General features: G+C 50.4%; 1 long non-coding RNA gene across 7 annotated transcripts in view; it reads right to left on the bottom strand.

Annotated features, from left to right (window-relative positions):
• Positions 1-5,798: 5,798 nt before the first annotated feature.
• The window catches only part of LOC109458388 (uncharacterized), a 56,890-nt gene continuing 36,749 nt past the window's right edge, over positions 5,799-25,939 (bottom strand). Inside the window, exons 2-4 of one of the 7 annotated variants that reach the window (XR_016020520.1) lie at positions 11,415-15,263; positions 9,135-11,093; positions 5,799-8,127 (exon numbers count right to left, since the gene is read on the bottom strand). This is a non-coding gene — a long non-coding RNA (uncharacterized LOC109458388). Of the gene's footprint in view, positions 8,896-9,134; positions 15,264-21,994; positions 22,093-25,939 lie in introns of those variants that run through there. The other 6 variants (XR_012496220.2, XR_012496218.2, XR_002139215.3 and 3 more) reach the window with 6 other exon arrangements.

Genomic DNA, 25,939 nt, shown 5'->3' on the forward strand with positions numbered 1-25,939 from the left:
GTGACCCACCTGCCCCAGCCTCCGCGTCAGCACCTGTCTGGGAACCACGGGGGCCTGACTGTGGTGTAAGCAGCAAGTGGGGGACACAGTGTCAGCGGCTGAGCCGAGAGAAGGTGGGGCACACCAGCCTGTGGCACACCAGCCTGATATATCACACCCTGCTTTCCTACAGCCTCACACTCAAGAATCAGAAGTTCTGAGCTGATCAATTCTCCTGTGGTAACAAGGGCTCGATGCAGCAGAACAGACAGAAGCAGCAGCCAGGCCTGGGTCTCATACCGGGGACCGGAGGGAGGCGAGCTGCAGCTCACCTGACACGTTTCTGGGTCTTCTCTGGTCTTGACAAGCATTAGATGTGTGTTTCGTGGTTGCAAAGAGAACTGGGGCTGACATGTAAGTGCTATAAGAAGACAGAGGCAGCAGCACTGAGTCAGTGAGCAGCGAGACTGACACGGGGATAGGCTGAGCTTCCAGTGTGAAGGGCGGTTGGGCAGAGCCTGACGTTCCAACTCTGGGGGCGACTGAGGGCTTCACTCCTTAACAGCGTGGTCCCTATGTGACGAGGGACAGAGGGGCTCCATCCGCCATAAAAGCTGGTTGCATTACAGCAGCGCTAACAGGTATGCATAAGCCAGTGAGCCAAGGTTTGTGGGCACCCAGTGGACTCATTGTGTCACAGGTGCCAGAGTGTGGATGGGCCAGGACAACGTCACCCTCAGGCTGTGCAGCGGAACGGGCCACACGAGACGAACGTGATTGAAATAAAACTGAGCAGGTCTCGAGAGAGGAGATGCAGTTCCACCCACCCCTGACCACGAAGGCCACACAATGTCACGTTGGGAGAGCTGCCCGGGCAGCAGAGACCCAGTGAGATCTCGGGACAAAGGGCTGGCTGGCGTCGCCTTGGTTCCCTCCAGTGACATAAATGCAATGTCATCCCGTTGGTGAAGGCCCGCTAACACCAGACCTGTGAACGGAAACTGCATACCACACACACCTTGTCATCAGTCACCCTGGTCACACCAAAGCCCTGGCATGAAAGCCCCCAGTGTCACCTCTGCAGCCCGAGATGCGGGATTCTGGTCCAGAGCAAGCCCTCTCTGAGTGTCTTCTGGTTTATTGCGTGAACTGCAAAGGAGCAAACAAACCCTCTCCCGTTTTGATTGCGTGAAACTTCTGGTGAGATGAAAGCAGCTCGTCCTGACCCCACACACATGCTCAGAGACCAACACCGAGAGCCAGCCACGTGGCGTGACCTCCAGGCACACGTTTCTCATTTTCTTTGGTTTTGTGATTTTTGTTTCATACTGACCTGAGTAATTCTGTTTCCAGAGGCTAACTCTCCAGTCTGTTACAGGTCATGGAAGGGACACATCTGGGGTGTGACTTTCTAATGTATCTAGGTACACACGGCTCAGTGCTGTACTTGGGGTCTATGCCTTAAAACGAGGCAAAAGCAAGTGCTTGCGAGTCAGTTCCCACAATTTCCTCAATCTCAAGCGTAGGTGTTACAGGTCCACACAGATCCCGGAGTCACGCCGGCTGATTACCTGCTTTAATAGTCAGCAGTTGTATTGTAATAGGAAATGACCATTCATTAAATGGAAATAAACATAAGCCAAGAAGTTACAGATGCATCTTCTGGTTTCAGACCCCTTCTCAAAGCCATGAGGCGTCACGGAAGTCCCCAAACCAGCACATCCCATGATGTCATTTTTGCAAAAATGACTTAGAAAATTTCCTACAAACTTGGAGTTTAAAACTCAGAACCTTCATCAGCTTTCGAGAGATTCTAAGCATGGGTGTGGGGGCAGCTCTCCTGAGTCCTGGGGCAGCCAGCAGCCTCTGCAGCTCCGACTCCCTCACTTACGGGATAAAACCAGCAACACAGAGCACAAAACAAGAAGCAGGACAGGCTAAACTCTGATCGATCGACAGACACAGTGAAGCTGGAAAGCCCAGTTCCTCCGAGAACCCCCACAGCTGGACCTTCATCGCATCACGTCAGGGACGCGACCACTCTGCACGGCCCATTCACAAGCCTTGCAATTCTGTTTGCTCAGCTCCACTTTGTGAGTCAAGTGCTTATGAGGCTGAAGAGCTCGGGCAGAGAGGGTCTGGACAGTGGGCAGTGACCGGCCCCAAAGCCTGCGGCCCTTACTGGACACCTGGACACCACCGTCAGGATGGGGTTCCCTGCCAGTAGGCGAGATGGCAGCTCAGAGCAGAACCATTTTGATTTTGAAACATAAAATAAAATTATTTTCCTGTACTGCAAGTTCACAGTTTAAAGTTCTAAAAAACCAAGACTATTAATCCTAAGGCATAAATATGGGGGTGTGATTAGAGACCTGGCTGGCCAGAATTACTTATTCTATATGTTCTTTTCCTGTAAGACTTGCCGAGGAGCTTGTATCTTTTAGGACACTCGTGGCCTCTTAGGACAAGGGCAAGTGGATTTGTCATCCATCATCACTGCCTTTCTTTGTCCTCGCAGCACCCCCAGCCGTGCTCTGGCTTCCCTGTTACTCCGGCCTCGTCCCCACACATATGTGGTACCTTTGGTCATGTGTCATCCTTCCCTTAGGACACCCTTCTCTTACCAGGAATATTCATTCACTCATTTAACAAAATGTGTTCCATAAAGAAAAGAGGGACACAAGAGTGTAAGAATCCCACAAGGAGGGCAGACCAGAAAGCAAAGCAGTAAAAGCAGTGCCAACCAAACAAGAGGCCAAACAACACATCCGCCCCCATCTGTGAGCCATTTGCCCATCGCTCGTGTCCTCCCCTCCGGACTCCAACCCTCCACGTTTGAGCTGACACCTGCGGAGCTGTCCAAGAGACACGATGTGTGCTACAGCTCAGGGCGTCTGTCCTCCATGCAGCGCACAGAAACGACGTGTGGGCTTCCCAGTTTGCAGAGCTCGGATCAAGTCACCACAGCCTCTTTCCTGAAGCAAGTGACTCCAGCGCCCAGCACACTGGCTCGGGGGCAGAGAGGAGGCCGGCTGGCCTCTGCCTGAGACTGAAGTGACCTCAAAGGGCACAGGACATGTTTTCCTGCCTGAGACCAGCTGCACAATTACGTGGAGGCAAGACCCCAATAAAACACAGGTGCCCTTGCTTCACAAACAAGCTTTTCCTGGGAACACAATTTCAAGGTCTGAAGCCCGGACTGTGTCCCCAGAGCAGCACAGTTGTTGATCACAGTTAGATTCCCCAGAACATTATTTGAAAAAGCCTGCTGACAAAAGTGATGACTGTATTTCGGGTGTGATAGGCTGCACGCCCGCTGGGAAAGGAAATGCTCATCGTCAGGACCCGAGCTCACCTGCAGGGATCCTCAGTCAGATCCACCTGCTACGCCGACACACACTGGTCCGTTAATTAGGACCAACATATTTACACAAGTGGGGGCCTAGGGTTTGCTTTCTATTTCAATCCCAGAGGCATTTTGGTTTTCTAGATCAGTCTTCCCACAGCAGCATTGCCCTGTATAACACAACAGCTCTGTAAGGTGTCTTAATACAGAACAAACACACCCGGAAGTCCTTGCCTACTTTATAGTTTTCACCTATTTGCACACTCTGAGCCTGAAAATACTGACTTCAGTAGTAAGTCTGCACTTTGCACACAGATGGCATCCACCTGGAAACCTCGAGGACACCACGGCGTCCTTAACAGTAGACCTGGAGCCCATGTCCCATGACGTGAGCTGGTAATTTACTCGCAGACAGTGACCTGTAGCCTCAAGGTGGTCTTCACTGTAAATCAATGGAAACTTCCCAGATGGGGGTGTTTTTGTAAATAGTGTGGTGGGAAAATCACCATCTCATACCACACATAGAAGGAAATATAACTAGTCATATCTCTGAAGTTGAAAAATGTCCTAAACCTCAAAAGGGTGCAAAAAGGAGAGACCCAAGATGGCAGAGCAGGTAAATGCTGTGCCTGCTTCCTTCTGTGGACACATTAAAATTACAACTAAACTATAGAACAGTCAACCTGGACAACCATCTGAAGTCCAGCCAAACAGAAGGTTTATAACAAAGGTATGAAGCAGCAGCCACGCCGAGACTGGCAGGAGGGGTGGAGAACAGAACAGGCCCCAAATCTCCATGTGGTGCATGAGAACCAGGTGGGATATCTCGGCCGCAGAGGTTCCCCCCAGAGGAGTGAGGACCCCAGCCCCACAGCGGCCTCCCCAGCCCAGAGCACTGGTGCGGGAAGAGGAGCCCCCACCACGTCTGGCTGCGAAGAGCAGCAGGGATTCCAACCGTCCCAGTGGGACGGAGGCTGCAGGAAACCCAGGGTCCTCTTAAAGGGCCGGCGCACAGACACACTCGCTCACAGGCACTCACCTTGGGCTCCAGCGGGGGGCAGTGACTTGGGGGTGTCGGAGGCGTACGAGGGGCAGACTGAGGTGTGCGGCTTCTGGGCCAGGGCTGAAGGACAGCTGCCATTTCCCTGTGAGGAAACCTCCCAAACAGCAGAGGAGCCAGCAGCCAGGCGCCATCTTTCCTGTGTTGAGCCCGCCCCCTCTGGGCAAGTCTGAATCTGATTGGCCTGGTGAGCTCCAAGGCTCCGCCCACGGACCCACTGAGACCCCGCCCCACCCAACTTCCCCGAGGCTGGAGGCACTTGCTGCTGGAGGCACTTGCTCCGGGAGCAGCCAGCCCCACCCGGTGTGGGGGGACGTGCGGGGATTGCATGGCTTTCACAGGTACTTTGGAGAGGAGGTTCCGGTTCTGCTTTCAGATGGGTTACGCCTGGGGCAGAAAAGGGACACTGCAGAGGTGCCCTCCTGGGTTCTGCTCCGGGAACTGCACGAGCCTTGTCCTCAGAAGAGAAGGGAGCCCGCTGCTCTGCTCACGCGAGGGCCGTGCTCCTTCCGTGTGCAATCCTTCTGCCCTTTCCTGAGTAAGTCCACATTTTTCTTCAGTTCTCTTTCAAGGGGGGTCACGTAGAGGACGCTTTGTGGAAACGCCCAAGCAGAAGGAAGTCAGTCTCCCTTGAGTGCCCTGGGTCTCATCTGTAACACTGCAGTTCCAGGCTCTACCTTCATCAGGATTCACTGTTACTTCTTCTATTTACCTCAGACTGAGGGTCTCTTAAAAGGGGGCAATGGCCTTCCATCTCTGTCCCTAACTGTCTCAGTTTCCTGTTAGAAACACTGTATGTTGACTAACGACAAAATGCTCAATGAGCACATGTTCACACACATTCAATTGTATCAGAAATTCACACGCAGATGCCGTGGGTCCACCATCCGTCATGTGTTTGGCGCATTTTCTGCACAAGAACTCACACATAATGTTAGTTCTGGCCTCAGTTTGTGTTGAGATCAGAGGTGGTCCTCCTGAGACGGCCACTTCCCTGCCCATCTCTGATGGCCTCCTTGGCCTTCTCCCTGGGTTTTAGTTTAAAACTATGTTTGCTGGTGTTTTGGACTAAACACTTGAACGGGGCCTTTAGGCGGTGATCAGGTTGTGAGTGGACCCCTCACGAGTGGGATCAGTGCCTGCGTAACACAGACCCCACGAGCCCCCTCACCACATGAGGACACCATGAGGAGACGCCAACTGTGAACCACAAGTGGGTCCCCACCAGACACCAGCCCTGACGACACCTTGATCTTGGACTTCCAGGTTCCAGGACGGTGACAACTCAATGCCAGTTTTTCCAGCATCCAGTTGGTCTGCGGCGTTTCTGTTACAAAGCCCTAACTGAGTCCGACACTTGGGTCACCCCACATCATCACCTCACCTACACCAGCGTTGCTTTCCACCCAATTGTATCACCCAGTAATAGATGCCCCTCGCCACATTTTCACACTTAAAACTTGAGGAATTTAAAGAGAAATTTTAAAAAGTCAGAAGAAAAACGCAAGATTCCATAAACTCATCAAGAATTCTATTTAAAAAAAAACAAACCCTCTCATTTACAAGAAATTGAAAAGATTTAATTTCCAGTATCATCAAAAGATGGCTTCAATAATTAGAAAACTATTTCCTTTGGAAGCAAGTGAGTTCAACATACAATTCAATTGCTGTCCATTTCATAAGTGACAATGTAGGCAGCAAAAATTTTAAAACGCAGCTGCATTTCATCCAAAGCTTTATGATCATAAAAATTTGGCACTTCATAAACTAGTAGATTTTGTTTTTTGCAAAAATCTGCATTTAACATTTTCAAAGCTTAATTTGTCTTTCAGATGCATCACTGAAACTCTTTTTCTTCCTCAGCACAGTCTTACAGGGAAATTGGAGCTGAACCGTGGTGGAGATGACCACCAGGAAATGCAGCCCGAGAGGCGCCCTCTCGAACCCAAACCCGCCCTGTCTGTCCCTCTGTGGGACCCTCCAGAGCTGCCGTGATAGAGGAAGGTCCTGTCTAGTGGCCCGTGTCAGAGCCCTTGTGAGTGAGGCCTGGCCAGGCGCCGGGACCCACTGAGGTCAGTGGCTGGCGTGGCCACGGGCACGGCGGCACAGAGAATAGCATGGGTCGGTCAGTCACAACGGCAGGGCACCCGCAGCTACCAAGAGTGGAAACAGAGAGGCAGCCAGGGTGCTGGGGTCCCCAGCCTGCTAGTGCCCATTCATGACGAAACTGAGTTTGCTCCTGCCTCTGTCCCTGAACTGTGCTCCTGGGACCTCTGGAAACAAGTCATGGCCAGTCGCAGCTCAGCCTCTCTGCTGGCCCACCCTCACCCCAGGACGGCCGTGTCTGGTGACACACAGAGGTACATACGTACGGCAGAGGATCCCTGAGGTCCCAACAGGAAGACGAAGGCTGACGCACTGGAGCAGCACTGGTGTCCACCCATGGATGAGCCATGCCAGCCCCCACGCAGGGCACCTAGCAGCATTAGCATCGGTGTTTTGCATTTGTGTACAGCGAAGTCGTGCGTGGCTGCTCAGGCGGCCCAGGACCTCGCGACATGTGCTCGGCAGCCAAGCAAGAGCGACGACAGCCTCTTGCTGATTGTTAGGAGCTTCTCCTGAACTGTGGGGCTTGTGCTTCTAATTCAGATTTTGGCAGCTACATAAATTCAGTTCTCCAGTGCCTATGGCTGTGCCACAAAACCAGGGGTCCTGTTTTCCTACACTGTTCAAGCCCCACCCAAATGGCGCAGGGACACACCTGTGTCTGAACAGCCGGGTTTGTGGTGGTTACATGAGGACAGCCCAGGACCGACGTAACAAGCATAAGAGAAGAAGAATAAACTTACTATTAAATTATATTTACTCAAAAGACAGTTTATTAAAGAAATTCTGACCTGCTCTAGTTCAATGATGAGTATTATCTCCTTAGAATAGAATGAGGTACTTTGAAATTCTAGTTCTTTATAAACTCACAAATAAAATATATCTGTAGCAAAGAATTAAAGTGTAGAAATCACATGAAATGAGCATGAAAGGAAGAGAAGAAAAGCATGTAAACTGTAAAGCCATCTCAATGTTTGTGTTTATTCTAAAGGCAATAAGAAGATTTTTAAATGGTTATACTAATTCTTTGTTCAGGAAAAAGTTAAAAAGCTAGAGCAAAACGATATATACTGATTAAAGAGATCAGAGAACCTCCAAGACAATGAGTCATTGTGGGGCCGAAATCTGGGCAAGGAGGGAGCCCAGACAGGTGACTTCGTCTGGGGTCACTCTCCCCCTGGAGGCACCGGCCTGACTCTGAAAGCTGTGTCTGGCAGATGAGACAATGAGCACTTTTGACAGACTCGTTGGGGTAAATCTGTCAAAAGTTCTGCTTTGACAAATATTTTGACAATTTTTTGTTAGTATTTTTTTCATAATTTGGCACAAACTTTGGAGTCCACGGCCTACCACAGGGAGCGACATCAGCGGTTCTCCCTTGGGAAGCGACCACGCTCAGCAGGCTCAGACCCCAGGGTGTCTGCCATGAGCAGGCTTCCTGACTGGACATGGGGTACGGAAGAGATGGGCAAGGGGTTACCAAGGCTTTGTCCCGAACTAGGAGGAGCTGCGGACGCCACTGGCAGGGATGCGGAGAGTCCAGGCTGCACATGTTTCACGGGTGGGGGACCTGCTGAGCTGTCACTGGTCAACCAGGAGGACATGCTGAGGAGACATGCGGAGCTGTGATGTGAGCCTGCAGGTGGGACAGACGTTGGCCTGGAAATGTTAGTATGTAGGAGTCTTCAGAATGCAGGTGGCATCTGAAACAGTACTAGGTGAGAATAACACAGGGGACATCACTGCAGAAGAAAGAAGCCCAAGGACTGAGCGCCCTCATTCGAGGAAGGAAGAAATGAGGCAGCGAGGGAGCCCAGGAGCTGCCGGCGGTGAGGACGACCAGCAGGGGGGACGTTTGGAAACTGGGTGAGGACGGCTATCGGGAGGGTATGAGCATGTCACGTGCTGCCCACCACACTGAATTCAGGGCTGGGGATTAACTACTGGGTTTAGCCATACGGGAATGACATGGATAACACAGATTGGAGGTAAATACACCTAAAAGTCTTCCAGGGATGGCTCCAGGTTCTGAATTAATTATGACTAATTTACACACACACACACAGCAGGTGGGGTTAAAGTTCTCAAAAGGAAAAGATGCAGGACATAGACATGTAACAGGTGGCTGCTACTCCTTGCAATCAAAAATAATCTGAAAACGTCACGGTGAATTTCTGCACACCACTCTAATGTCTACGTGTGCACTTTAGCAATCCCTCTTTTAGTTTCCACTAAAGGTGTTCTACACCGTGACAAAGGCCTATAGTTGGGGCTCCATGAGAGGGAGGAAGGTGGGGAGAAGAGACAGGATGAGAAGAGGGGTCCCTCCAGATACCCCATCCAGTCTCTCCCACCTGCACACCCGGTGTCTTCATCTACGAAACAGGCAAATCCTATCTTCCCTCTGTTATCCAAGATTCATGAAAGAATCAAGACAATTGAGTTTCAATACTATGTCTGCAAGTGTTTTGTTACATTGAATAACGTGCATGTCATTTTATAGAGATCATTTTCATTTTTGTTGTCACTCTTTCCATTCAGTATGTCAATGGCCCACTTCCCAAGGCATCTGGTTTAGCCCACATGGGCTGCATAACAATCCCACAGACCAGGCGGCTTAAAAACCAGAAATGTATTTCTCACCAATCTGGAGGCTGGACGTCCAACATGTAGGTGCTGGTGGGTCGGGGCCACGTCGAGGCCACGTGTGTCTGTGCTGAGGACACTTCTTTGCGTGGGAGACGGAGCTCTGGGGTCTCTCTTTACGAGGGTGCTAATCCCATAACCGGGCTCCGTCATCATGACCTCCCCTCCCGCCAGTCACGGCCCGAAGGACCCCCTCAAATACCATCACTTTGGGGGTTAGGGCTTCCATGTAGCATTTGGGGGGTACATTCGGTCCACACGTACTTGCCCACTTAAGGACATATTTCCTTCACTGGAAAGAGAAAACGTTTTTTTAATGGTGAGATGATAAAAATCTCTGTCATCCCAATTAACCCAGGGTCCTCAAAAGAACAATTTCATAAAGCAAAACTTACACCCTCAGTTTTAGTTTTTCATGGTTCCTTACTTACACACATTCAGCTTTGGATCCATGTGACGCCACGAGGACATTCAGTCCCTTTGATTTGTTTTGTCTCCCTCAGGATGACAAAGAAATTGGCATTAACACTTTCCAAATGCCATTTGTCATCATTCCAACAGGACGCTATTTACAGAATTTCCCTATGATGAGGCCAGAATAACACCTCATTAATGTCTTAAGTAAAAGAAAAATGTATCAATTAAAGCACAGTTCTTTTATAAAAAGACAATAATTAACCAAAAGCCCACGTGTTGGCAGACACTTATTTCACAGCAGATTTAATGTGGTGACAACACAACTCATTTTGGAAGGGAAAAAAATTGATGCTTCCACATACGTGGGACCGAAATAGGCTCTCCTCCCATTGCAGGGCTGAGACACACGGTTGACTGAACCGCCCATCTCGTACCCTGCAGCCTGAGGCTCGCACCACAGCCGTCCCCATGGCAGCCAGTGCCGGCATCTGTGTGATGCTGCGTTCCTGGTTTTTGATGTTGGATGTCGCTCAGCTGCGACCACTGAGACGTCACTCCATGTCCTGATGTGCGTGTCTTCATACCCACAGCTTTGAAGTCGGGCATTTAATATGCAGCAATGCACGTTACCTGAGCGCCGGTTTATTGTCCTAAAATGGTAAATATGATCCAAGTAAGGGAATGAGGCCAGCCGCCTGGGGCGGGTGCTGGGTGAGGTGTGGGCCTTGGGTCTGCTGCCGAGGAGACTTTGCACAATTGACAACGATACAAATACAAAGTGCTAGTGACAGAAGGAAGGACCCAGGGTCCTCGTGAAAGAAATAAATGGCTGGAACCTTGAGGCGTGGATAGAACCAAAAGGTTCTATCCACGAGTGTGGAGAAGAGTGTGGGTTTGCAGGTAGCCACACAGTAGAAATGTGTGAGGGCAAAGGTGGGTCCGGAGGTGGGTGAGCCCGAGAATGAGCCTGAAGGTCAGGTTCCATTCACAGTGAGAGGGGAGCAGAAGCTGGTGATGTTTGGGAGGGAACTGCGACCGTCCTGCTCCAGGAGAAAGGCACTCATGCGTTTACACAGATGAGCTGGGTCACAGGCAGCGGGACACTTGGGACATTTTAAGTTCCAGGTAAGGGATGGCGAGGACCTGAACAAGGGCACATTCGGAAGGTAGCTGAGCGGGAGCTTGTGACAGGTCTCCAGAGCGGGGACGTCATTATAATGACGGGGAGGTCATTATAATGACAGGGAGGGGGAAGGGGGGGAAGGGGGTGTCAGCAGGACCGAGGAGGGCGGCGGGTCTGGACGCCACGTGGAGGCCATGAGGATGCTAGCAGAGTCGTGTGGTCTCGTGGCCACAGCACAGCTTCGCAAACACACTTCTCTCTGACTGAGAGGCTGGGGACATAACAGGAAGGGCACCGGTCAGGCCCCAAGTGTCCCGCGGCCACGCCCAGCCAGCTGGGGTCTCGACCTTCCTGAGCCGCGAGCCCTCCTCCGGGAGGAGCTGTGATGACGCCTGCGGGGCCCTGTGAGGGCTGGCCTGGCGATGCAAAAGCACAGTGTGAGATGGCAGTGGGCACGTGTTTCAGACAAGTGGACGGCAGACAGCAGTGCAAACACGGGCTGACCAGTCCACGTTCTGGAAGGTGAGTGTGAGTGTGTGTGCGTGCCAAGGCTTTGGGGAGGCACCCTCAGGGCCCACACTCGGCACCCGCTAGACGGGCCAGTGCTGTGTGAAGCGCTGACCGTCCCTGAGCAGGCGGGATGTGTGGCCCTGCGGGTTCAGTATGTGAAGGCTTAGGCGGGAACGTTTCTGAGAAAGTGTGATGTGCCAGTGGGGTCACAACTGCTAGGTGCTCACTTCACATGGACGCACATCCCTTTGTCTCTCTGTAATGGTGCTTCTTGAGCTGCAAGACGAGTTTCTGACAGTAACTGCAAGATGCCCGAAAGTCTCTGCTGATTAGTTTCTTTAGAACAGGATCATGAAAATCCCTACCAGCCTCCTGGGGTTTGGAGAGCTCATGTGTGTCCTGTGTAGGATTCAAACCCACATGTCAGCCTCTGAAACCCAGCTCATGACCACTGGACCTCCACCCAAGTCCCCGACCAGGAGGTAACACAAGGGAAGGCTGAGATGCCCAAGGCTCGCTGAGCACCTGCAAGTGGGAAACCTGAGATGAGGGTGCCTGGCTGTTACCGCCAGGCCAGAGCTGAGTAGGACCTGCTTTCCTGATCTCCACTGCACTCTGCCATCTCTGGAATGGTCCCCAGTTTCCTCTGCTCGGCGTGCATCAGGAAAAGCAGGCCTGGAACCCACCTTCTCAGTGAGAGCACAGTGGGTTAGGCAGAAAGGAGGCGTTTCCTACCATTCCCCCAGCTTTCAAAACTGGGTCTGGGCAATGGAAGCAACTTTTTACTTTATCTTACTCCATTTCAGGACTTCCTGGGCTCAGCAGAGAAAAGCTATTTACAAGATATAAGGAAGAACTGTCCAGGACGGACCCTGGAGCTTCCCACAGGAACCCCTGCATTCACACTCTCTGAGCTTGCACAGCTTGCTCTCGCAGCTTGTCAGACACGCCCACTTTCCCAGCCACCTCAGAAAGGTGCCCAAAGTGCAGTGGCCTCGCCTCTGTGGCTAGTGACGTAGGGGGACGAGCAAGCGAGCCCGGAATATTCACAGGCCCAGCACCTCCGGAGTGTGCGCCCAGCCTCGGAGCAGCCTCTGCCCACAGACCACAAACTCAGCCTGCGAGCCAGAGGCCCTGGCGGCCTCAGTGCGTGTAACGTGAGAAGGATGGGACACCCGCTCCGCGCGGCCCGCGGCTGCACACACTCGCCTGCCAGCGTCACCTCGTCTGCGTGCTCGGATGTGTGCCATTGCCAACAGGTGTCTAGGAAACATGACAAAAAAGGCAAATATTGGTACAAGACGTCGTCTAAGGTATAATTAAACTAATGTGCTTTTCTCGTGCCTCTCCATATATGTGATCTTACTGCTCACGGGCCAGAAACAGCCACTTGCCTCAGGGAAGATGAGACTGTCAGAGCAGGAATGCAAAGTAAAACAGGAGGCATTATTCAGACTTTGAGTAACAACATGAGACATTTGCATCTCTCCTGAACAATGTTCTCAGAAGTCGAGGGTGTGAGAGGATAAACAGGTATGGCTTCTGCGTAAACATACGTACGTGAGCATCCACTCACAGACACACGCATGCATAGGTGAAGTTCCTGAAGCTTCTCTGAACCAGAGGCCAGGCCTGGAAGAGTCTGTGCGAAGTGACGGGAGAAGTTAACTGAGGGTGTGATACAGCAACCCCACCTGCCTGGGAGAGGCCTCTGTGACCAGCAGGACCTTTCAAGTAAAGAAGAGGCAGAGCAAGGAGTTCAAAGCAACGCTCTTCTCTTTCTGGCCTCTAAGGATGGAAGCCGAAGGCAGGCCCCAGGGGAATCCCAGAGAAGGATGGGGAGCCCCGCGGACGCGCCCCCACAGGTCTCCTGCCCGCACGGCACGCCACCCCAGCCTGGTGTGGAGGCGTGTCCAAGTAGGTGCTGCTAGGTGACACTGGGACATGGGAGAAGGCTCCTCACGGTCTTCAGATGTCTGGGGATTCCCACAGAGACGTGCAGGGGCTGGGGTGGCGGGAGAACTCAGGGAGGCGGGATTCGGAGCTTGGCGACCTCCCTGTGGAGGGACCAGCGCCCGCCTGTCACTAGGTGGCACATACAACCTCCACGGCCACGCAGACCCACACTGACCACACCCCTTGCTCCCAGAGACGGGGGAGGGGAGGCTCCAAAGGCTGAGTATGTCCCCTAAGACGCTGAATCAACATGAAACTCGAGGACCCTGAAATCCACCTAGTGGGAGGTTTAAGGGTCCCCCCTCCACCCATGTGGCAGGGTGGGTGTATAAAAGCAAAGGAACACACGCTGTGGGAAATAGACAAGTTAGAAAAGTTCCAATTCTTCCTCTCAACCAAAGCTTAAAATCGATGCGGCAAAAATGAAGGCATGCCGATGCCTGCATTCCAAGTACAAACACACACACAGCTGCCTGTGCTTTACGAGCACGACTGCAGCCGTAACCGTTGAGATGGGACCAGAAGGAATTACCCTAAAATAACGGTGCAGGCACGCAAACCGTGCTTCTCTCGGGCAGGGGCATTTTTTCTCCTCTCTATTCTATACATATTTTTGTAACATGGTCACATTACTGTTGTGAAAAGAAGGTACATTTATAGGAATAAAATTGCTTGGAGCCGGCATTATCTCCTGAAAATCAGTTTCACGCACTTAAAGTAAATGTCTTCTTCCAGAAATGCTCTTGCTATCTGTAGTAGCTCCCAGGTATCTTCTCCACCTCAGCAGACACGCACGGGACAGGATCTGTCTGAGTGGGCTGCCAGCTCAGGCTGTAGCAGGCAGGACGTCACCCAGGTGGGCCCAAGGACAGGTGGGGACAGACGCAGACCCACAGGCCCTGGGCTGCGTGCTGGGGAGGGAGGAGGGAGTGGAGCTGCCTGGGGGCTCTCGGCAGACAAGACCCTCACATCCCCTTCCTGAGCAGATGATAGTGCCAGTCACCTGGACGCATTTCCAGACATTCCTCTGTGTGCAGGTAAAGGTGTTGGAGAGTTAGCTTCCTGAGGAGAAAACTCAGTTTAGTAACAGGAAGTGCCTTGGGCGGCTGGCGAGCTGCAGGCATTGAGGCCACGCCCCGCTGGCTGCTGGCTGGCCTGTGTCTGTTCCCAAACCAGGGGACTCCACCTTCTTCTTCAGGACAGTTACAAAAAATAATGGAAACGGAGCCAGAGCCCTATGCCCAGGACCCCGCGTGTGTGATGCCTCAACCCTCTGGGTTGTTAAAACAGGGCAAAGAAACCACTGGACGGCCTCGGGCGACTCTGCGTCCCAAAGGACAGCTTGCAAAGGTAACAGGAAAGCAGACGTCATGACTACAGGACTGATGACTGTGGACTGAAAATTAAAGACACTGTTGGGGTCCCTTTGTAAGTTATATAAATGTCTAACCACTAGGCTGTACACCTGTCACTAATATAAAGTAATACAGCGTCAGTGTCACTATGTCATATTATCTGCACCAATAGCAATGCCTTCCTTCTGTGGATGTCATTGTCCCCTCCTTCTCATAAACACCCCTGGCCTTTGTCTCCTCAGAACCCTATTCGGGCTCCTGCCTCAATCAGCGCTTCCTGCACAGCTATTCTCACGGATCTCAAACCAACACTTGCTGCCTCTGACTCTGAAAGCCTTTTGTTTTCAGGTGACTAGGCCGCTCCTGGACCCCCGTGGGCCCTGCTGTCAGGACACTGGTTCCAGACCAGGAGTGAGGAAATGGTTCTGTTTTCTTACTTCCCCCTGCCTTGCTTAGCCTTTCTCTCCTGTTCTCTCAAGCCTTCTCTCTTTTTCCACATTCTCATCAAATAAATGCTCTCTCAGGGGACTTTGCCCAAAAGCAGCCCCGACCAGGGGAAGAGCCGGTGGCTTTGCTCGAGCTTCTATTAGCCACAGAGAAGAAAACCAAGTTGCAGAAAACGCACTTCCTGGAGTTGCTATTAAACACTGTAATTACCTTTCGTTCAGAAGCAGCACTTTACAAGCATCCAACATCCAGGAACTAAAGTCAGAGCGAGTCGGTTCCCTCTCGCAGCAACAATCCCAGCAACAGACGGTTATCTCCCTGCGGGAGGAAACAGGATTTCAACAGCTGCACCCTGATTTGTTCTCCCAGCCAGAGCAGGACCCCCGAGCCCCGGGCCATGTCCGAGTGGCTGGTACATTGTTACACTACTTTCTAAATATGTTCGCTCATATCATCTTATCAATTCTTACTTCATTTTTGCACTCAGGTCTTATTTTACATTTTTTTTCCAGGGAGTAAGAAGACAACACAACAGAAAATAGGACTTCTAAGCATTTCTACAAACAACGAAATCGTATTTTTAAAAAATGTTCTCACAGTAGTAAACCATGCACTTCACATGGCTCCTCACAGGGGTTCCTGGAAGAAACTGTAGCCGTGTGCCGCCCACTGCCTGGAACAGGACAGGCTTCCCGGCTAAGCTCAGGCTCAGGAAGGACGGGCCACAGGGCGGGGCCGCCACCGGGCGTCCACCCTGCAGGCTGCCATTTACAGACCACTGCATGACAACCCCCAACAGCACACCCTGTGGTGGCGACGCCAATGGCCAGTTATCTGCAAGGACACCCAGAACCAGCTACCGGGTGTGGACGCTCTGAACGGACTCTCTTGTAGCTCAAGTGCTGCACGAGCAATGGAGCATTAAGGGCAGTGGGGGGAGGGACGGGGGGCATGGCTATGCCTTCGGGAGACTCTGTGGGGCACAGAGAAAGCCACCAGAGTGCCACCTTGTTCGTCACCGGCTCAGACTGTGTCGTGTCATGTTTATGTTTGGGGTTCGAATCTGAAGGCACTGCGACCCAGGGCAGATGTGCAGGTCCACACGGCCCTGTGGGCTCACCTAAGACGACGACAAGGACATTTCCAAACCTCTGTCCACCAACAGCCCAGTCATCACATTTGTTCAAGCCTGATGTTGGGATGACACCTATACATCATTAAAGGGAAACAAAGGCACAGAGGGTCTCTCTGAGCCCTTATCTGACGTCTATCACACTTGATTAAGGTTAATTCATTTATCTCCTAAAGGCTGACTGCTGTGATGCTTTTCTATTTTCTAAATCAGAATCTACATTCCAATTCCCTGTTCCAGAGCAGGACGTTTCCCCCGTCTCGCACCCCCACACAGCCGGGATGGAAGGTACGTCTGACCCTACTGGTTACAAACGAGTACATATACTTATGTCCATCTGAATCGTGGTGCCTTTTAGTACAGGCTGCCATGAGGACCATTCTTTCCTACTCTGCACCGCAAAGCCTCCCACTTCTGGCCTGAAATGTGGAATACAAAGATGTCTTCCTTCTGCTACACAACGTCACCGAGCCTCAGGGATGGCGCCTATGTCCCTGACGTGCTTGTGGAGAAAGCATCGCCCAGACCTCCCGGTCCTAGGACCAGGGACCATGTGATCCCCTCCTTCCCCTCACTGTGCTGCCCCCTGCGCCTGCCCTGCTGTACGCGTCACCTGGGCTCACTGCTTGGACACGGCTGTGGCCTCCAGCCACAGGTAACACCAGCCGTGCTGGATGGGGCTGTGGCGGAACTGCCGGCCCAGACGTCTGTTAGGTTGTGTCTGGAAAAGCCCAGGTCCTCTTTGGAAGTTCACCCACAAAGTGTGAAAACCTTGCTCCTCTACCTTTCCGTCTCAGGTTTTATAACTTTCAACTCACTTGTTAAGAGAGTAAAAACACTCTGTGTTCAGGTAGAAACTACACGGGGGCCAACCCAGCACTTGACCTGCGTGACCCGACCTTCCCGCAGGCAGCTCCGTTCCCGCAGCCTGAAGAAGTGCCTGTAACCCGCACAATGGCAGGATTTTACTAGCGGAGGACAGGGTGAAATTGGCTTTTGTGAGTGCGCCTGTGTGCGTGCCAGTGTTTGCATTACAGTCTTACAGAGTAGACTTGCAATCGATATTTGTCAAATGCTGGAGGGTGTCTTAAGCTACATTGATTAAATTATACAGAAAGACAGTGTCAGGGAGGAAAAAATCTGCAAAGAGAAAAGGGACAAAAGCTAAGTAAGATAAAGGCGGTTCCCTGTCTTCTCACAAAGAAGCCCAGGCCTGGGAAAGCGCTGCCGACACCTGGTCCCAGCTCTTAGCCCATCTCCAGGACTGTGGCCGCTCTCCAAATCCGTGGGACCGGAAGGGACCTGTGGAGTCCCCTGGGCCGGGGAGGTGACTCCGCGCCCCCATCAGGGCCCTCACGTCCTTCCCTGTGTCTTTATTGGAGCAGAAGCTCCTGTTCTCGCAGCGCCGCCCCCACGTGCTGCCCACGGGGTTTCTCCTCTGCTGTTCTGCGCACTGAGTTTGGTTTCCTTGCTGTTCTCCCGCGTGTCTGCGTGTCTGCGAGGGCATTTCCCTGTCTGCATAGCTGGTTTCCAGTCGCCCGTCGATGTCATTAGTTTCAATACACACGAGCATGCAGAGCTGGTGCCCAGGGCGGCGCAGGGGCCCCGGCGCTGCGTGGACAGACACGTGGCTCCCCATCCTTCCAAGGCCACCCTCTCCCCCGGGACTTCCGTGGATCTGGGCTGTGTCCGGGGCTGGGGCTCCTCGGTGTGAGCTGACCATGGGGCGCCTCGCTCACATGGGGCTTCTCACCTTCTCGGCGCCCTGCAGTTCGCGTTCTGCTTCACGGAAACGAGGAGAAAGCTCCCGAGGCACAGGCCGGCTGCCTCGTCTGCACAGGGCGAAGGTGCTTCGAGAAGCTACCGACCCTGCACCTGTCCTGGGAGCTCCTGCGTCCCACGAACAAGGCTGAGCTGAGCGTCACAGACGCATGGGGAGCACTGAGTTCTGCCAGTGAGTGGGGCTAGTTTGTCCAAAATCACGAGTGTCCACTTTATTACGACACAGAGGCTGCTCGTGACCAGCACCAGAAAGGCTTTCAAGTCCGGGACACACGTCCCACGCGCGGCTGGGTCTGCCCGCGTTGCCGACCCTCAGGCCGCTGAGCATCACGGCGGCAGGCGGGCACTGTGGCCGCAGACGCGCGTGGGGCGGGGCGGCAGTTTCACCACTTTGCTGGAGTCTCAGTACACACAGTTCTGCGGGGACTTCCCCGGAAGTCCTCAACCCAGCAGCAAGTGTGTCCTTTCCTCCTTAACTATGTGCGTTTTCTTCTGTCTACAAGGCTTTGCTTCCGTGTCGCTTCTGAAATGGAACAGCGAGGCCGCGCACAGCAGTGGCGCGGCGGGTCTCTCTGCCTTTGGGGACCTCACCGAGCTTGCTGTCGGCGTCGGGTCCGAAAAAACACAAGCCCTGCCATTTCCCACGCTGTCCTTGGCCGCGGCCCCTGCTAATATGGACCAGTCTGCAGCTGAGCAGGTGCGTTCAAGCAGCCGTGCCAGCGAGATCCCCCTCCATCCTCACCCCCTTCACCACGGAAAAGCGTCAGGCTCTTGGGGACAGAACTGACAGAAACTGGCAGACCATCCGTCCTGGGACATCTGCAGGCACCAGGGCAGCACTGTGACCCTCCCAGGACTCGGGATGTGGTCTGGAAACCAGGGGCCGTCTCTCCTCCACCAGAGAGCTGCGTCCTGTCAAAAATCACGCTGAGTGGGCGTGGGCACGAGCGGAACAGCCCACCTGTGCGCCCCCCAGGGCCTGTCACGCCCCAAGCTGAGTCCGCCCTCTCCAGGGAGCCGCGTGTAAACCTGGGTTTGTAGAATTTGGTGAAATGTGTCATACAACCTACACATATAAACCCACTTTATGAAATTACCAAATTATCCTCAATAAAGTTCTTAGGACTCTTCCTGTTTAGACAGATTGAGAAAACGTTCATTTGTGTTCTAACAACGCAGGGCCGTCCACGTCAGTCCTCCAGCTGCCACAACACTGAGACATTTCTCCGTGAAAGCAGCAAAAAAGAGTGGGACTAGCTGCCATTGTTCAGATTCCTTCGGTATTTTAAAATATTTTTAGTGTATGTTAAAAAGTAGAACACCTGAAGGAAAGCCCAGGAGCAACAGATAAACCCCTGTCTGTCAGAAATGCACCAGTCATGGGGGGACATATGCCTGACACTGCACACTAAGTCCCAAAATAGATCACGTTTTTTTAAGGGAAAAGATGATTTTTTTAAAAGAAAAATGGCATGCAAGTTAAAAATGATGGGTGACGTTCACAATTATAGTCTTTATTTCTACAATAGAACCGTGCACTTTCCGAGTTTTGTTTTTTCTTTTTCATTGTGGTAAAAGGCACACAACAAAACTGACCGTCTCCACGATCTTAAGTGCACAGTTCAGGGCATGAAATCCACCCCCACGGCGGGGCAGCGCCACCGCCCTGACCCCAGCCTGCGCCCGCCACCCCCCTCTGGTGCCGACTTCGCAACACCACCTGGAAGTGGAATCGTACAATTGTGAAGCTTTATGATCTGATTTCATACCACTATATAAGGGTATTTCAAAAGTGGCTTTTAAATAAAAATAATAATTTTAAAAACCAAGTTTTCACTTTATTTTTAGTTGTCTAAACTTAGCCTGAGGCCTCTGGCTGGTTTTCATAAGCTTGAAAGCAAGCCAGTGTCTTCAGAAAAAGAATCCCTTTTCTCGGGGAGTCTGTGGCTCAGGGGATGGGTAACAGGAAGTGGAGGCCTTTGGTGCTGCCCTGAAGCCCTGAACACAGAGTCTGGACCTGAAGGGAAACGCACCTTGAATCAGACCCAGACGGAAGCCAACGACCTGTGGCTTGAGCCGAGACACTGGGCTCAGGGGCTGTCATTTAGTCCATACTAAGGAAGGTTTGTTGGTGAATAAAGGAACCACTGAATACATGTGGCATCTGTCAAAGTCTCACAGCTGCGCCACGTGCAGGTAACTAACTACACGCCAGACAACTGTCATGGAGCACACAAGGTCCCTCTGCAGAGCAAGGGCCACACATACGATGGCAGCATCTCAGGAAGGGGGAAGCTGTGGGGAGAACCTGTCCTCTAACCTGCATTTAAAGCCAGGAGTATATACTAAATCTCCACTGTCCTCAGACACGTGTGAAACAAAAATGCATTTTTACTTTAAATGATATTAAAAGTAAAATGGGGGAGAGGGAAGGAGAATTTTAAAGAAAGAAAACAAAACAATTTCAGACTCCAAGATTTTAGGACCAATAAATTGGAGTGATTCCATAGACTTACCAAAAAATCATTTAGGCTAATAAAATTTGATTGGTCTATGAAGGCCTCTCACTTAACAAAATCGCAGCCAGAAGTGCACTAGTAACTCTAACCTCATCGTTCAAAACTGTATTTCTGGACACCAGAACCTCCTAACATTGGACAGAATCCACAGTAAACGATTCTTCTTACAGCCTCAGTGAGTGTGTGGTCCTTTAGCATGTGAAAAACACACAGTTTGGTTTGTTAGGGTTTGTAATTAAATCAGATCTCAGAACACAGTGAGAACAGATATCTGGGTGAAAATCGTAATCAGCGCTGAGAGAACCAACGTCAGGCCGGCGGCAGCAAGGAGGCCTCAGAACCAGCCCACGTGGGGTGCCTCACACACACACACACACACACACACACACACACACACACACACGGCGTCTCACGTCTCCAGAGTCTGTTTCCCACACACAGCCGCTCCTGGGAACCTCCTGAGACACAGTCTGTAAGGGACCCACGGACCGGCAGTGCAGGGAGCCCACTGAGACCAGAGGCCACTGACCAACCTAAGCAAGAATGTCTGCCGCTTAGAAGAAAATCATTGGTGCCCGCTTTGCTCCGAAGATGGTCACTGACGCAAACATGGCCCTCAGGACCCATATCCCTGAGGACAAAATCCAGGGCCTGAGGCAGCAGTGCTCCGGGACTGACACTGCCCTGGGACTCAGCGTTCTGGCTGCTGGGGGACGCGGGCCCGCATGGCGTCCAGGGCCTGCCTGGCTCCTGCAGGAGCATCAAACCCCTGGCACGGCTGAGTGGAGTGGGAGCTGGCTCAGGCCACACTGTGGGGTCATGCTCTATCCCTCGACGCACATCCAAACCCACCGATAGGGACCCTGTTGGCTCTCCTGCAATGTACCCAGAACCCTGTGTATTTCTCACTGGGTTTATTGCAGTCGCCAAAACATGGTGCATCAGTCACTGGGGGGACGGTCTCAGGGTTTGCTCAGGCTTGTCACTTCAGATGTCACTCAGAATGCCACCTTCCAGCCTATCCTTCACCTCTGAGAACTGGCAAATCTCAAGAATGAGCATGGCTGGAGCTCAGAGCCTAGACACCGGTAGACTGACATGGACACAGGAAGACAGTAGACAAAGTTGGAACGTATCTTGCTTCTTGATGTAACAGAAGTAAACACACAAGTAAACAAGCAAAAGTAAAACGAGCCCCTGAAGGGCAGAAGGTGGACCCCAGGTGAGCCCCACCCCAGTGCATCCTCTCTGCCTCATTTCCTCACCTGGGATGTGAGAGGCTGGGCCAGGTGTGGAGCGTCTCTGACCGTGTCTGGGGCCCACCTTTGTGATTTAGAAGGTTCTTAACCTTCCTTAGATGTATCAGGGTTTTTGAAATGCTATGCAGAGAATAAGACCCTAGGAAATCCTTGCTGGTGAGTTGTGGTCTGTCCCTGTGTAACTGAGGCCCCCACTTTCTATTTGTGCCCTGTCTCCATGATTCATTAACATTGTAATCTCATTGATCAGGGCTCAACTGATGTTTGGTCACATATCGATGTCACTAATAAATGTCAAATAGCCATTTCTGTCACAAGCATGTACAGGGCCTGAGCCACCAGTGAGCTGTGACCTACCTTCCCCACAGCTCACCGTCTTCTGCAGCTCAGACTTGTGTGTCTGCTGGGCTCTGCGGGCACAGCCGCCCCTGGGCCAGGAGGTTAAAAAAATACCTGCAAAGCATGAAAAGAAACTACACAATCAAAATCAACAGATCTATCTGGGAGGAAAGGTAACACTTGTCTACTTTGTTTTGGAATTAACCTTTCTTTCAGCAAGCTCGGGTTAAAAGTACAAGGAAACAGTTACTGACTCTGATTGTATGATGCTTCACGTCAGCCACACGCTGTGACGCCACTGCCCTGTGGTGTCTGAGCTGACAGTGTCTGTTCTGGAGTCCAGCAGGGTCGCCCCACGGCTCCTCTCGGGGCCCTGCTGACCTCCCGTCTCTAAGTCTGAGTCAGGAGGCTGCTCACCCACGGCCCTGCCTGCAGCCGGTGACGTCTTCCTCCTGGGCTGCCATCAGTTTTGAGGCCAGTGACTTACGGCTCTAAGATGTCGATGCTAATGTGCTCACTGCTCAAAGTTGAAAGTCCAAACTGACAACTTAGATAAGTTCCAAATTTGAGTAAGCAGCATCTCAGCTTACTTTCTCAAACCCCAAATGCTCTAGTTTATTCATGTTTGAAAAAGAGCAGTTTTCAAAACCTGGACAGGGTCTAGAGGCAGTCTGACATAGTAGAAAGAAAATGTTTGACAGCTCAGTCAAGACAGAAGTTCATCTTTTCACTCCCTTAAAAAATAAAATCATAAAATAGCATTCTAATTTAGGCAAATCAGGAATTGATGTGCCAAATCCCACTCTAGACTAAGGAATTTCAAGATTACAAGATGTTGGGATCTGAGATCAATTCCTTGTACCTCTAAAAAAGCATGTCGTCACTTTCACTAACATTAAAAGGCATTGTTTTCTGGATATTGTCCAACGAAAGTCATCGTTTTAGAAGGCTGAAACAGTGTTTCCCAGCAGATGTGAGAATTACATTGCTAAGAGGAACCACAAGGCTCATTCTCACCTCTGCAAGCTCTTGTCCTCAGCTCCCATGGGAAAAACTGGGACAGTTTGAATCAAATCACCCAGGGCCTGGCACTCCGCAGAGCACAGCAAACTTTATTTAAGTAGCTGTCAAGAAAAAGGAATGGGTGGCGAAAGAACAGGTATTTGATGTTGAATATGGAGGTTATAAAATGTTCACACCGCAGAAGTCTAAGAAGCAAAACATCTGCTTTGTCCACTGGTCTCTTCTGGGCAAGTCTTGGTTGACTTCCTGGCCTTTGTTTCTGTGACATGTGGCGAAAGGCCATCGCCAAACGGGAGGGGAGGTTACAAGAATTCACTGACAGGACCTAAGCTGGTACCTAGTGGGGGTGAAAACACCTGCTATTGTCTCCACTGGCCCACTCCCATTATTAGACTTAATTTTCTCTGTAACATATCGAACAGTTTGTGATAGGGCCATCTCAATGATTCCTCCAAAATGGCAAATTTTCTGAAGCTTTGTGGAGATACATATAGTAGGAAATAACACAAGAGGCAAATACAGGGGAAAATGCCCAAATGTCTCATACCACATTATACTACAACTTTTAAAACATGTATTTTATATATGATGCAATGTTAAAAATATTGTTAGAATTACTGCTAATATTTGTTAGGAAGTCCTCATTTTTATTGCGGTAAATACTTAAACATAAAATTTACCACTTTAACCATTTTTAGGTGTTCAGTTCACTGGTATTAAGTACATTCATGTGCAAATATAACCACATCATCTCTGGAACTTTTTCCATCTTCTCAAACTGAAACTCTGTCCCCATTAAACACTAACCCTCCTCTCCTTCCTCCCCTCAGTTTCTGTTCTATTCTAGAACCACGATTCCCCTTCCTGTCTTTGGATTCACTACTCCAGGTACCTCGTGCAATATTTATATGAGGAATCACACAGATCGTTTGATTTGGAATCGTACAGCATTTGTCCTTTTGTGTCTGGCTTATTCACTCAGCAGAATGTCCTCTTGGCTCACCCACGCTGTGACGTGTGTCAGAACTCCCTCCCTCCGTAAGGCTGATGACAGCCCATCATATGGGTAGTCCCTGCGCTCACCCAAGATCCATGGACATTTGGGTTGTTTCCACCTTTTGTCTGTTGTGAATATGCTGCTATGAACATGGGGATACCAAATCCTGTTTGAGTCCCTGCTGTCAGGTCGTTTGTGTACACACCCAGAATCGGTAGTGCTGGGTCACGTGGCAATTCTGAACTAATTCTCTGAAGAACCTCCACACTCTTTTCCACGGCAGCCGCACCATTTTACGTTCCCACCAACAGCTCACGAGGGTTCCAACGTCTCCACATTTTTGTCAAGAGTTGCCGGTTTCTGTTTGTTTGAAAAGAGCCTTCCTAATGGGTATGAAAAGATACCTCATTGTGGCTTCAATTTAAATTTCCCTGATGACTAATGATGTTCAGCAGCCTCTCATGTGCCTATTGCCATCCGCACATTTTTTTTGGAGAAGCATCTACGCAAGACCTTTGCCCATTTTTTAATCAATTTGTTTGGTTTTGTTGTTGCTGTTGCTGAGTTGTAGGAATTCTTTATATATTCTGGATACTAATCTCTTAACAGATATGTGATTTGCAAATATTGTCTCCCATTGTATGAGTTGTGTTGTCAGTCTGTTGCTCGTGTCCTTTGATGCATAAAGTTTTTAATTTTAATGAAGTTCACTTTATTTTTCTTTTGCTACCTCTGCATTTGGAATCATATCCAAGAAGTTATTCATAAATCCAATATCATGAATCTTTTCCACTATGTTTTCTTCTAAGAGTTTTATAGTTTTAGCTCTTACATATAGGTCTTTGATCCATTTTGAGGTAATTTTGGTATGTGGTGTGAGGTAAGAGTAAGAGACCAACCTCATTCTTTTGTATGTGGACGTCCAGTTTTCCCAACACAATTTGTTAAGAAAAAAAAAAAGACTGTCCAAAATGTGGCCAACAAACACATGAAAAGATGCTGAACGTGACTAATCATCAGGAAAATGATTATCAGAACCACAGTGAGCTATCACTGCACACCTATCAGAATGGCTGTTATCTACATGCAGGAGACAACAAGTGCTGGCGCGGATGTGGAGAGAAGGGAACCCTCATGCACTGTTGGTGGGATTGCAGATTGGTGCAGCCACTGTGGAAAACAGGATGGAGGCTCCTCAAAAAATTAAAAATAGAACTACCTTATGACTCAGCAATTCCACTTCTGGTATTTATCCCCAAAAAATTAAAAACACTAATTTGAAAAGATATATGCACGCTTATATTCATTGCAGCATCATTTACAATAGCCAAGATATGGAAGCAACCCAAGTACCGATCAACAGATGACTGGATAAAGAAAATGAGGTGCATTTACATAGTGGAGTATTACTCAGCCATAAAAAGAATGAAATCTTACCATTTGCAACAACATGGATGGATGTAGAGGGTATCATGTGAAGTGAAATAAGTCAGACAGAGAGGGACAAATATTGTATGATTTCACTTATACGTTCAATCTGAAAAACAAAACAAATGATCAAACAAAACTAAACAGAAACAGACTCACAGATACAGAGAACAAACTGACGGTTGCCAGATTGGGGCGGGAGGAGGATGTGAAATAAATAAAGGGGATGATGAAGCCCAAACTGTCAGCTATAAAATGTTACGTCCTGTATGTTCCAGGGATGTAATGTACAGCACAGGGAATGCAGTCGATACTATTGTAATGACTTTGTATGCTGGCAGGTGGGCACTAGATGTAATGTGTTGGTCATTTTTGTAAGGTATTTAAATGTCAAACATGGTGTTGGACACATGAAACTAATATAATATTCTATGTCGACCATACATCAATTAAAATTATTTTAGTTTCAAAGGAAGCATTAATGTTTTTTAAGGTACACTAATTTTCATGTTAAA

Source organism: Rhinolophus sinicus, chromosome 2 (genome assembly GCF_057876585.1).
Source record: "Rhinolophus sinicus isolate RSI-liver-muscle chromosome 2, RSI-T2T, whole genome shotgun sequence".
NCBI classification, from domain to species: domain Eukaryota; kingdom Metazoa; phylum Chordata; class Mammalia; order Chiroptera; family Rhinolophidae; genus Rhinolophus; species Rhinolophus sinicus.